We start from the raw sequence: 13,770 nt of genomic DNA on the forward strand, positions 1-13,770 counted from the left end.
TGAACATCATCAATGGGCCGCAGAACAAGTCTTCAACTGAACATCATCAATGGGCAGCCTATCGGTGGGGAAGGCACAATCCACACCTTGCTTCTCAGGCAACAAAGCACACGGTGTAGGAGTCACATTGCTTGTCACTCCAGCAATATCAGTACAATTCCATTGTAATTTTTTTGGCTTCTCAGTCAAAGTAATGGTCATATTAGAAATGCATATTCCAGTGAAAGGATCAACCTGAATTCCATCAAGTTTTGCTGAATAAGTAACATTCTCTGCCACCACATCACTATAATTAATTCCTTTAATCTCTGGAATTGCTTTTGGGTCGTATTTTGGGTCTGGATGTTGATTATAATTGCCTGCCATCCACAAAACATACTTCATAGTCTTCAATGTGATTCTTCTTACATAGATGTCCTTGACATAACCTCCTCTACCAACAGCAGTCTTAATTCTAACGCCAGATTCAGTATTAATGGCAGTGATGTCTTCAGCTCTAACATCTTGGATTCTGCCAGACATTTCGCTGCCTAGAGCAATGGTGGCACTGTCAGGGAATGCAGGTAAGCCTTCTAATGATTAGGTGCTGTGTAGGCATTCCAACTTTGATTCCATATTCATCCCAACCACTTTTCACAGCAATGCAGTCATCACCTGAAACTATGAAGCAGTCCTCGATACGGGTGTTTGTGCATGAATCTGGACACAAAAAAGGGAACATAAACTCAGCAATTGTAAATTGCGTCAATGATGTCAAGTGACAATGATGAAATATCAATTGTAACTTGTTAACTTAGCAACTTGTGAAAAAATGTGGTGAAAAAATTGGTGAATGGCAGGGGAATAAGTAATTAACCTTAAAATACATATTAATCAAAGCAATTAAGACAAGTGCCAAACATACCTGGGTCTACTCCATCAGTATTAGGAGAATCAACTGGTGCAAGGATTGTGAGCCCTTTGACTAGTACATTACTGCAATCACAACCACAGGATTCTAAAAAAAAGTGCTATGATCATATGATAAAAATAAACTTAGTCAGAGGAGCATGGCCAAACCTGCTGTAAATGGGATGGACAAACCATGATGGAGAGTTAATTAGAGTGAGATTAGATATTTGGATTTGATCAGAGTACATAATCTCAATCATGTATGGTCGTGTCACGTTTGATTCTCCGGCACGGAACTTCTTCCACCAAGTAGAACGCTGTCCGTCAATTGTGCCATTGTTACCTAATACAATGCCAAAACAAATGGAATCCATTAGAAATTGTTTAAAGCCAAAAATATTTATCCAAAAAAAAAAAAAATTGGTCTAATCTATAATTACCAGTTATTACGACGTCAGTGAGATTTGAACCAAAAATGAGAGCGCTTAACCGTCCACTAGGTGCATCCCTTCCTCTGCCATAGGAAGGCAGCACAAGAATAGCAGGCCATTCTGACTCATCCTGTCCATATGATCATGTATGTGTACAGCAAATTATGGTATAAAAAACATAAAATAAAAATAAAATGAGTATTATTTTGTTTATTTGTTGTGGGCGTAGCATTACTCAATTACAAATTATAACTTAGCATTTGTTTGTTTAGAGGCGAAATAGGGTGGATGGAAAGCTTTGGAGAGAAAATGAGGAGAGAAAACTTTTTAGAGAGTCTTTAGTTGGGAGAGGGAGAAGAAAAAAATGTGGTTGAACCCAAGTGTTTTCTCTTTAGGCCCACCAAAATGTTTTCTCCTCAAAATAGAGATAAAACTGGAAAAAAAGGTGTGATTTGTTATATGGATAAAAATGCCCCTAGTTGCTATCCCTGGGCAATGTTGGCTCTTTTTTTTGGGCAAACATTGGCTCTCTTTTTTTCTTTTTCTTTTTTGCTTTCCTGGGACATTGGCTTGCCTCTTCCCTTTTTTTTTTTTTTTTTTTTTTTTCTTTTGATTTCCTGGGGCATGAGGTGACAGTGATTTGTTTTGTTTTTTTTCTTTTTTTTCTTGACATGATTTTTATTTTTTAATAAATTTTGGTGGTTTTTTTATTTTGGGGGGCTTGTTTGTCACTTTTTTGTTTTAATTAGGCATTATTTTTTAATAAGGGTATGTGAGTAAATTTATATAAACTCATTTTTTCCATCTATCTACTTTTCCACTCCCAACCAAACAAAAAAAGAAGGAAATTAAAATATTTTATATCCTCCCACTTTTCCACCCCTCTTCCCATCATTTTCTATTCTCCCACTTTTCCACCCCTCTAACCAACCAAATAGACCCTTATGCTAGTGTCTTCCCTTGTTTTTAGCTTTAGATAATATCAAAGACTATGATAAAGTAATGGCCAATTCCTTTTATGGCAAGTTGATTTGGGCAGTTTCTTGCTTATCATGCTACAATTGCTTTGGTCTAAATTCTTGGTATGAGAGTTTCATTTTGTTTATTTGTTGTAGGCGTAACATTCCTCAATTACTAATTACAACTTAGGTTAGTATCTTCTCTTCTTTTTAGTTTTGGATAATATCAAAGACTATGAACAAGTAACGGCTAATTCCTTTTATGGCAAGTTGATTTGGGCGGATTCTTGCTTATCATGCTATAATTGCTTTGGTCTAATTTCTTGGCATGAGAGCAATTTCATGTTTCATGTAAAAGGAAAAATGTAAATAGAGTGAAGTAGTATCATAAAGTAAAATCAATCTCGTCATTAATCCTATCGTTTTTGGTCTGTCAATATGATTATTAGGACTATTCCTCTCATAAAAGTGAATAATTTCTCTAAATCAAATTAGATTTTCTCTTCTTAAAATAGTATGACGGAGGATAAGGTCCTAGATTTAAAGCAAGAAACTAAACCAAAATAAGAAAATGATCTCCTCCATTTTAATTTTTTGGCAGTGAATGATCTCCTCCAATTGCTTTTGAAAATGATTAAACCACTACTAAAAAGGGGGAAAAATCATACCTGTGATCCAAGAATAACCGCATCCTTGTGAAGAAAAAGGGTGAAATGGCTGGTGAGATTAAAGCTTCCAGTTAACCATTTACCAGGTGGTACAATAAGCTGTGCCCCACCATCTGGTGCATATGTGCTTAGTTTCTGAATCGCAGCATTAAAAGCCTTTGTGTTTGATGTTTTTCCATCACCAACTGCTCCAAAATCCGTCAAAACTGCACTGTGCTTTCGACAATTTATTGCTGGATACTCTATTTTTCCCCCATTATCTCCATGATGATGATGTTTGTTTCGGCATTCTGCGACCCTTAAAGTTAGTATTCCCACGATAACAATCGCTGAGATAACCTGTAAACGTTAACAAAAGAAAATCAAAATATCAGTTTATATGTCGACCTTTAATTCCCTTTAATAAGGAAGAAATGCTTATAACTAAAGGTACAAAACGAAGAAAACTTTATATTAAAACCGAAACACAAAGCAGCAAAACCGTCTTTTTTGTGAGATTCAACTCAGAAGTTAGCCCTCAGGAAAAACAAAAATGACATACACAATGATAAACATAGAAAACAGAACTATGTTCATTCATTTTTCAAAATAAAAATAAAAATAAGAGTGCTAGGGAAACGTACATGGGATGTTCTAAGTTTTAGACATAGCCCCATGTTCTGAGAATAGAAAATGTTTAAGACTGATTTTCGTTGTAGAAGAAAGAATGAATTTATAGAAAAGAGTGGGAGTGAATATTTGGAAGGATATCTAATTTACATATCTATTTATGGGATTGTCCAGTATAGAAAAATAAAAGAGTAATGCTTCAGACACAAAACTATTTTACAAGATTTTTACAAATTGCTGATAGGGCAAATTCTTATTATTTTTATTATGGGGCCATTACTAACATCAAATTTTCACTTATAATCATTATTTGGAAAATGTTAAAGTCATATCAGCAGTTTATAAAAATATTTTAAAATAGTTCGTGTCTATAACATTACTCTAAATAAAATAGCATAATTTTTTTTTTTTGTCATTGTTAATTAATTCACTTTTGGGGATAAAATTTGTTATCTATGCTACTATTTAAAAGGTTTTTCAGACAGGCCGAACTCTCCTCTCACGTAGGAGTTTCTCTCTCTCGTTTTTGCAAAAACGAGATCCTCCCTCCCTTAGTCTTATACTGAGGGCTTGTGTTCACTATTTTTACTTGATTCCTAATGGCTGAAGACGTGATTGAGAGGATGGAAAACATGACATTAACATCTGAGGAAGAAGAGATTATTGTGATATCTGATGAGGGTAGACTCACTGAGATTGAGAGCTGCAATTTGAGTCTCATTGGAAAATTTTTAACGTGCAGGGCCTTTAACAAAAGGGCAGCTTTGAGTACAATACATAAAGCATGGGGTATGAATACTGAGTTGAAGATTGTTGAGGTTGGTTCGAATTTGTTCCAGTTCAAGTTCCAAACAGATTTTGATTTAAATCGTGTCTTGAAAGGGGGACCATGGAGTTTTGATAACCAACTGCTTCTACTCAAGCGATGGCAAAAGGGAATGACTGCGAGTAATGTTAAACTAGATCATGCATCCTTATGGATCCAAATTTGGGGGCTCCGTTTGACATGGTGTCTCCACAAGTAGCAGCAGCGGTTGGCAGTAGACTGGGGATGGTGGAAGATGTGGAGAGACGGAGGGGGCAGGATACTCCGAATTATTTTATGAGGGTGCGGGTTGCATTACCGATTTCTAAACCATTGAGGCGGGGAGGATTTATTGAGGATTCAGATGGGGAACGCACTTGGGTTAAATTTAAGTATGAAAGGTTACCGGTGTTTTGTTATTATTGTGGTGTTCTTGGGCATGATTTACGTCACTGTCCGAGCCATTATGCAGTTGAGAAACAGGGGATGGAGGCTGACTACCAATATGGTGATTGGCTTAAGGCTACCGATGGCCGGCAAAGATCACCGTTACGGAGGAGTACGGTAGAGCCTGACTTGCAGGAAGGGATGAAGTGTACAACCGTGAATCAAGGAGTGGATACTGAAATTCAGGTAGTGGAGGCCAAGAAGTTAGGTGTGGATATTCCAAGTCACGTAGATAACTTTGAAATGCATGAGATGAATCTGAAAATTCAGCAAAGGAATAATAAGGTGGTTCATGACGTTGTGGGCAATACTAATACCTCTTCTATCACTACAAACACGGACATAGTTGATGAGAGTCCAAAGTCACCGTATGACAAAGATAATGCTACTATCATGGATGAGCAGATTGGGCCGAATCTGCCTGGACTAGCACTGCCTAAATTAAAATCAACATGGACCCGGTTTATGCGGATGGATTATGGGCTTGGTAGTATTATAAGGCCCACGAATGAACCTTTGCTGGGGAAGAGAGGCAGCTCTACTAAAACACAGGGTAGTTTATCAGATGAAGAAGAGGAGGCACAGCAAGTGAAGAAGGAGAAATTATGTCAAATTAATGACGAGGAATCGGCGAGGGTGGCTGACCACCCTTGCCGGAGGCAATGAAGCTACTAAGTTGGAACTGCCAAGGGCTGGGGAACCCTTGGACAAGTCGTAGCCTTCGCAAGATTGTGAGGGAACAAGCTCCCAATGTGTGTTTTCTTATGGAGACACGGCTAGATAAGGAGGGTTTTGAAAAATTTTACGGTGAATTGCCTTATCAAAATAAAATTATTGTGAAGAAACCCAATTCAGGTGGCGGTTTGGCTTTATTGTGGAAGGATGAAATTAGGATGGAATTGATCAATTTCACTGATAATCATGTGTTAACAAAAGTGAAGGAGGAAGATGGTTTTGAGTGGTGGTTGACATGCTTTTATGGATGGCCAGAAGCGCAGCAAAAACATAAGTCTTGGGAGTTACTAAACCATCTCAAGTCTTTTGTAGAGGGTCCTTGGCTATGTATAGGAGATTTTAATGCTTTTCTCCAGTCCTCTGAAAAGCTTAGTATACGGCTAGCACTAGCAAGCCAGGTTGAAGATTTTCGGGCTGCACTAGAGGAATGTCATTTGGAGGATTTGGGTTTTAAGGGTTACCCTTATACTTGGAACAATAAACGGCCAGGAGAGGCAAATACAAAAATCCGGTTAGACAGAGCTGTTGCAACGAGGGAATGGAAAGAAAAATTCCAGCTGAGTTCAATAGTGCATTTAGCCCCTCATGCTTCAGACCACTTGCCCATTGTTCTCCACACACAAAAATTTGAGAAGAATAGCAGACAAGGGAGGAGAGGATTTAAGTTTGAGGAATCTTGGCTGCTTTGGGAGGAATGTGAGACTATTGTGAAAGAAGCATGGACTTTGGCGCATAATGGAGGGCACGAGTTGGCAAGTATCAAGCAGAAAATTCAGAATTGTGGGGATCAATTACGAGCTTGGGGTTTTTCTAAGGCTACGCCAAACAATGAAGACATCAAACAGCTCCCAAAAAGATTGGAAAATTTGAACATGACGGTGACTACGGAAGCTTCAAGGGTAGAATTTTTGGAGGTGAGCAAGGAGTTGGATGATTTATTGATGAAACAGGAGATTTTTTGGGCACAAAGATCTAGAGTTTCTTGGCTAAAGCATGGAAACAAGAATACAAAATTTTTTCACTCTAAGGCATCACAACGGAGGAGGAGGAATTATATCCAGGGTGTAAAAAATTCTAATGGTGATTGGGTGGAGGAGGTGGAAGATATTTCTCAGGTAGCAATTAATTATTTTGAGAACTTGTTTCATGCAGGTACTTGTACTCAGGCTAATGATTGTCTTAGCACAGTGGAGCGTAAGGTGACCTCAGATATGCAACAGATATTGTCCAGTGATTTTACTGCTGATGAAATCAAGATGGCAGTGTTCCAAATGGGACCAACAAAGGTGCTTGGACCTGATGGTATGAATGCTCTTTTCTACCAAAAGTTTTGGCATATAGTGGGTGATTATGTGATTAATGCAGTGTTAGACTTTTTACAGTATGGTGTTATGGGGCCTGATATAAACCATACTAACATTGTTTTGATACCTAAAATTAAATCTCCTAAGAGAATGTCTGATTTTAGGCCAATTAGCTTGTGCAATGTCATTTATAAAATAATTTCCAAAGTGCTGGCTAACAGGTTGAAACAGATTCTACCATCTGTGATATCTCCTACACAGAGTGCTTTTGTGCCAGGGAGTCTTATTACTGACAATGTGCTGGTGGCTTATGAAGTTTTACACTCTATGCACTCTCGGAAAAAAGGAAAAACAGGATCATTGGCTTTGAAGCTTGATATCAGTAAAGCTTATGACCGTGTTGAGTGGGATTTTCTGCAAGGCATAATGATTAAATTGGGATTTCCAGACAAATGGATTCAGTGGGTGATGGGGTGTGTGACCACTCCCTCCTTTTCCATTCTTATAAATGGAAAAGAGTATGGCAATATCCGGCCATCTAGAGGACTTCGGCAAGGGGATCCCCTTTCTCCATATCTGTTCCTATTATGTGCAGAAGGTTTTACTTCATTGTTGGCAAAAGCAGAGTTGGATGGTCGTATTAAAGGAGCTTCTATATGTCAGAGGACGCCTAGAATATCAAATCTAATGTTCGCTGATGACTCAATAATTTTTTGTCGAGCCATTAGTAGTGAGGTTGGGGTGATTAATGAAGTTTTACAAACTTATGCTAATGCTTCTGGCCAATGTATTAATATGGAAAAATCCTCTGTCTATTTTAGCAGTAACACTCAAGAAGGGAAAAAAGCAGAAATTGTGTCATTGTTAGGGGTGAAGGTGGTGGACAGATTTGAATCATATTTGGGGCTACCAACTCTGGTGGGAAGGGCAAAGTATCAAACTTTTTCCTTTCTAAAGGATAGAGTTTGGAAAAAAATTGCAAGGGTGGAAGGGTATAATGTTATCAAGAGTAGGCAAGGAAGTATTAATAAAAGCAGTTATACAAGCAATTCCTACATATACTATGGGGGTTTTCTAGTTGCCGGTTAAATTGTGTGCGGAACTGAATGCCTTATGTGCTAAATTTTGGTAGGGACAGGTGGGAAATGGCAGAAAGATCCATTGGAAGAATTGGGATAGCCTAACTCAACCAAAGGCTGAAGAAGGGATGGGATTTCTGGATTTGAGGTTGTTTAATTATGCTATGCTAGCTAAACAAGGCTGGAAATTAACGCAGGACCAAAATTCTCTCTTTTTCAAATGTTTCAAAGCTAGATACTTTCCGATATGTCAATTCTTGGATGCTGCTGTGTCCCCAAATTGCTCGTATGTATGGCGAAGTATTGTGGCTGCCATACCAATTTTGAGAAGTGGATCTTGTTGGCATGTGGGGAATGGTGAATCCATAAAAGTTTTGGTGGATAAATGGATTCCAAATTATCCATCAAATAGGGTGCTGCATCCGGTTCATGAGGGAGAGGAGGATTGGAGGGTTTCGGATCTTATTGATTTGGATATACATGGGTGGAGGCGAGATGCCATCATGGCAACTTTTAATAGAGAGGATGCGGAAGCTATATGTAAAATCCCCTTAAGCCATAGGCGTGTGGCTGATGCTGTGGTATGGCTACATAATAAAGAGGGAGCTTACACAGTTAAATCCGGATATCATATGGCAAGGAAAGTATTGAGGGAATGGGCTGAAAGTTCGACAGGTGCTGGGCAGCAATTATGGAAGAAATTGTGGAAAATAAGGGTGCCAAACAAAATGAAAGTATTCGCTTGGAGGGCTTGTCATGAGATACTGCCAACCCGTGTAAACTTGGCAAAAAGAAATTTAATTGGAGACAATTTATGCCTTTGCTGTCAGAGAGCTCTAGAGACCGTGATTTATGCCATTTGGGAGTGTCCAGCAGCCCAAGATGTGTGGGCGGGTAGTTCCATCATGATGCAGAAATGTGCTACTAACTTTCATGATTTTATGCAACTTTTTGAGGTATTGTTGAACAGACTTGATGCAGCTGGGATGGAGATCTTTGTGGTGCAAGCTTGGACTGTGTGGAACCAAAGGAACTCAATGGTGCATGGCGGACAGATGAAGCATCCTTGTTGGTTGAACAAATGAGCAGCAGATTACATGGAAGAGTACAGAATAGCGCAAGAGCAGCTGGTTGTCTCGAACGCAATATCAAGTGGACACCATTGGCAGCCTCCACCTCAGAATATGTATAAATTGAATTTTGATGCAACTGTGTTCATGGAGCAGCAGTGTTCTGGGGTTGGAGCAATAATCAGAAATGCTCAAGGGGAAGTAATGGCTAGGATGTCGGCTAAGGGGTCCTATGTGAGAGATAGCGAAGAGGCTGAAGCTTTGGCGTGTCGACAGGCAGTGGTTTTTGCCATGGAAGCTGGATTTTCAGAGCTTGTAGTTGAAGGCAATAACAGCACAGTAATGAGAGCTATATCAGATGTGTCCTACCGTAACTCCTTGCTTGGACATATTTATGATAATATTTGTGTTTATCTGAATGGGATGAGGCAAATTTCAATCAGTTGTGTTAAGCGAGGGGGGAATATGGCTGCGCATTCTTTAGCTAGGTATGCAAAAAATGTTGATGATGTAATCTATTGGATAGAGGATTCACCACCGTCGGTGGTGGAGGCTTTGTACCAAGACTCTTTACATAATATTGAATGAATGAATACTTTCTTTTCAAAAAAAAAAAAAAAAAAAAAGGTTTTTCCTAAATCCTCAATTTTATTGCCCAAAATACCCTCAAATTTACCAGTTTGTAAAACTTAAATAATCTATACTACTATTTAAAGGGTTTTTCCTGTTAGAGATTCTCAATTATGATGCTTAAAACACCCTCAAATTTACCAGTTTCTAAAGCTTAAATTATCTATACTACTATTTAAGTGGATTCTCTTGTTTTGTATTCTTAATTTTGATACTCAAAATATCATCTAGTTTATCATTTTATAAAGATTAAATAATATATTTATATGTAATATTGCTAATTTAAAAACTTCTAAATTTTGGTTAAATTAAAAATTAAAAAAAATATTAAAAAAAAACAGTTTGCACTTTACTCCCTCACGTTTCTTTGCTTTTTTCTTTTTTCTTTTTTTTTTCCCACTCTTTTTCTAACGTGAAGGGATAAAGTTGCTCCTAAATTTGTCCCTCAAGTTTTTTTTTTTTTTTTCCCAAACATGAATGGATAAAACTGCTTTTTTGTTCCTCCTAAATTTCTCCCTCGATCTCACCCCTTTTCTTTTTTCTTTTTTTTCTTTTTCTAAAGTGAATGGATAAAACTGCTTTTTTATTTTTTATATATTCTTTCAAATAGATTTTTTTTATTTGGGTCCAAAATACCCCTACATCCTAGGGTTAAGTAGGGGTAAAATTTGGTAAAAATGCTTCTTTAACTATCAAGTAAAACACTATCTATAGAAGAGGACCACACTCATTGGTTTTCAAACTCAGATTATTTCTTCCTCAGTTCTCTCAATTCTCTCAATTATGTGTTAATTTCTTTCCACCATTATCATCTTTTCTATTTGCTCTTGCTTAATGGTATGTGTATGTCAATGTATATTGCTCTTTTCTATTTTGGTATTTTTGTTTAAAAATAAATAAATCGAAAGCATTCTATAACTTTTTAATCACAACCACGGCAACCTGTCTATTGTTGTGATTTTCGCAATTGGTTTATGTAGAATTTGGTACATTACTACTTTGCCTTTTCTTCATTGTTTTTAAAAGCTTAGTATTACGATTGTTTTTCTTTGTTGCAAGGAGGGAACCAACAGACGTTTGCTTTTATTTTTATGAGTTGCTCTTTCGTATTTGCTTTCCTGTATTTGGTTTATAATTGGGTTCCTTACTTTGTTATCATTATCATTTCCATATCATTAACTTATCTTATCTTTTTTTTGTTATGAGTAATTAATTAAAGTAGTGAATATTCTAAATAATGAATTGTGAAAGCAAGTTAAAGGGCGTGTAGTGGTAGAAAGTAGACACTGACGGAGAGATAGAAATACAATCCATTATGGTCAGTTTGATGAGTAATAAATTGTAAAATAATCTAAATAAGTAATTATTTCTTTTTCTTCATTATCACTCTAATTAATTACTCCAAGTATTACATAATCTAAAATTTTCATGAATAAACCGTTAAGTCAAACTCATTTTATGTATGTTTTGGTTTCAGTATTCTTTGTGATTAGAATTGCGTTTATGAACTTTACAGTCTTTGAATGTATTCTAAGTGGTGCTCTCTCCTCCTTCTATTCTTTTTCTTTTTAATGTTTGTTGTTTTTCTTATATTTAAGCCTTACTATTATTTTTTGTCTTTTTTAAAGGGTGACATATCAACAATTTTGTTAGATTGCACATTAGGCACATTGGATGAATTCGGGTAGAGGCTTTACAAAAATTATTGTATGATTTAAGGCTCACATAGAGTGGTAGTCAATCTATCAAGTGGTTGTTAAAGACCTTTTTTTTTTTTTTTTTTTTTGTAGATATCCTACCAATGCCTATATTTATAAGTGTAACACTACATTTTCAATTAATTGAAACTGTTAAACTTTGGCTTCATTTTTCTCAATCTCATCTCGTTTATATGAAATTTAATAGTGTCTTTTGTCGTGCCTTTAATAGCAATTTTTTTAAAAGAAAAATACATTTTTTAAATTAAAAGATTTATTGGTGATTTAATAGTAGATGCTAATGTTGAGAGCCTTTCTTAGTTTCTTCTTCTTCTTCTTCTTCTTCTTCTTCTTCTTCTTCTTCTTCTTCTTCTTCTTTTTTATAATGTTGAGAGCCTTTCTTTGTATTTTTTTTGGGGGGGGGGGGGGGGTTGTTATATAAAGCATTTAAAACTTTAGTTATGGCTGTATACTATATGCCTATCTTTTAGGTTTAAATATAACTACCATTTAAAATTTTAAAAAAAATTGATAACGTAAGTTTTTAGCATTTTAAACTTTAGTTTTGGTTGTATACTAAGTGGTTACCATTAAATATAACCTCATAACTACCATTATTTTAAAATGAGCAATGATATGTCCACAACATTTTCACAACAAATTCTAAGTTGCAGGTTGTTACTGGTTGTTATTGTTGGGGCAAAAAAGTAATCTTAGTGTTAGGTTCAAATTTGAACCAATAACAACTAACCACCTATGATTTGTTGTAAAAATGTTATGGACGTAGCATCTCTCTTTTAAAATTTATTTTAAAAAAAAAACAGTTGACAATTTGACAAGCTTTAGCATTTGAAAATTTTGTTCTTAAATTATAATAGATGCAAATTATTAACTTTTATCCTAAAAAATAGAGACGCTTTTGAGCGCGTACTACCCAAAAAATAGAAAAGGCTCTAAGCATGTGCTACTCAAAAAAAATTTTAGGACTCTCTCACTCCCCTAGAATTTTTTGTGATTAAAAAAAAATGTAGAAACTCTGAATTATGGTGAATAAAAATTAATTTTTACAAAAAATAATTAATAGCCTTTGAGCACGGGCGTGCTCAGAGGCTACTAGAGAATTAATTAACTTTTTATGTTGAAATCTTTCAAGATACCATATATAGAGTCTGTTTGGATAGAACTTATTGCTGAAAACTGAAAACTGAAAACTGAAAAAACTGTAGCAAAATAATTTTTAAATGTGTAAAAAGTACTGTTCATGCCAAAAAAGTACTGTTCATTGGCCTAAAATCACTGTTCATGGCCAATGAACAGTGACAGACACGCTGAAAAAAAAAAAAAAAAAACCAAAACGTAAACGCAGGACGTGGACGTTGAAACCAAACGCCCTCATAAAGGTATGAAATAAGTGTATGACTTTGCGTTTGCATCCATCTTTCTTTGGAAATAGAATTGATATTGAATTAAAGTCGATCATCCATCTCAAATTTATGGGCGCACATGCATTTGGATTCAGATCCTCTAGAGTTCCTAGGGTACTCTACCAAGTAGAGTACCCGAGGAACTCTAGAGGATCTAATGAAATCTACTGGTTAGGATTAAATCATTAAAGAGTGGTTAGGATTTAATGAAATCTACTGGTAGAGTACCCTAAGAACTCTAGAGGATCTGAATCCCATGCATTTGGTCATCATGGTGGGGTTCAAGAAAAAAGAAAAAATCGTCAATTTAAAATTCTAAAGTCTAAACTTTAGGTTTCGCTTTTTAGATGTGAGATATATTAGATTTTTTTTTTTCAATATTAGTTAGGGCTTTTTGGCGGGGGCATGAGCAGGGGGAGAAAAAACTTCATCTTATCAATTGGGATCAAATTTGTCAACCAAAGAGAAATGGTGGACTAGAGCTTAAGAAGTTCAGTTTAATGAATCAATCCATGCTGGCCAAACAATATTGGAGAATTAGTCAAAATACCAATTCTCTCCTAGCTAGAACTTTCAAAGCTAAGTACTTTCTTAGAGGTTTAATACAAGAGTGCAATCCTAAGCCACACCAATAGTGGATCTGGAAGAACATCATCAAATTAGATAATCCCAAGTTGGGGCAGGAAAATGAAGGGTAGGAAGAGGCTTTGATATTCCCCTTAACCACCAAGATTGGTTCAACCAACCAAACCTACAGTTAGACCACCCATGTTTAACTACAAGCACTATAGGGGACTTGATTGATCACAATTCATATTCTTGGAAGTTTGACTTAGTTAGATTCATATACCCCACGCCCTCACAATCTTTGGAAATACTGCAAATCCCCTTCTCCAGAACTAATGCAATTCAAGACAAACTTTGCTGGAAATATTCAAGTGATGAAGATTACAAGGTCAAATCTACATATGAGATCTTGGTAAAGGACTGCTCAACTATATAGTGACCAACTCAATAACAA

The 13,770-nt window shown here is 36.3% G+C and overlaps 1 pseudogene; it reads right to left on the reverse strand.

Annotated features, from left to right (window-relative positions):
- Window positions 1-9: 9 nt before the first annotated feature.
- On the reverse strand, window positions 10-13,019 carry LOC142620182 (putative polygalacturonase; annotated as a pseudogene).
- Window positions 13,020-13,770: the final 751 nt, after the last annotated feature.

The sequence above is a fragment of the Castanea sativa genome, chromosome 12 (genome assembly GCF_040712315.1).
Source record: "Castanea sativa cultivar Marrone di Chiusa Pesio chromosome 12, ASM4071231v1".
In the NCBI taxonomy this organism is placed as follows: domain Eukaryota; kingdom Viridiplantae; phylum Streptophyta; class Magnoliopsida; order Fagales; family Fagaceae; genus Castanea; species Castanea sativa.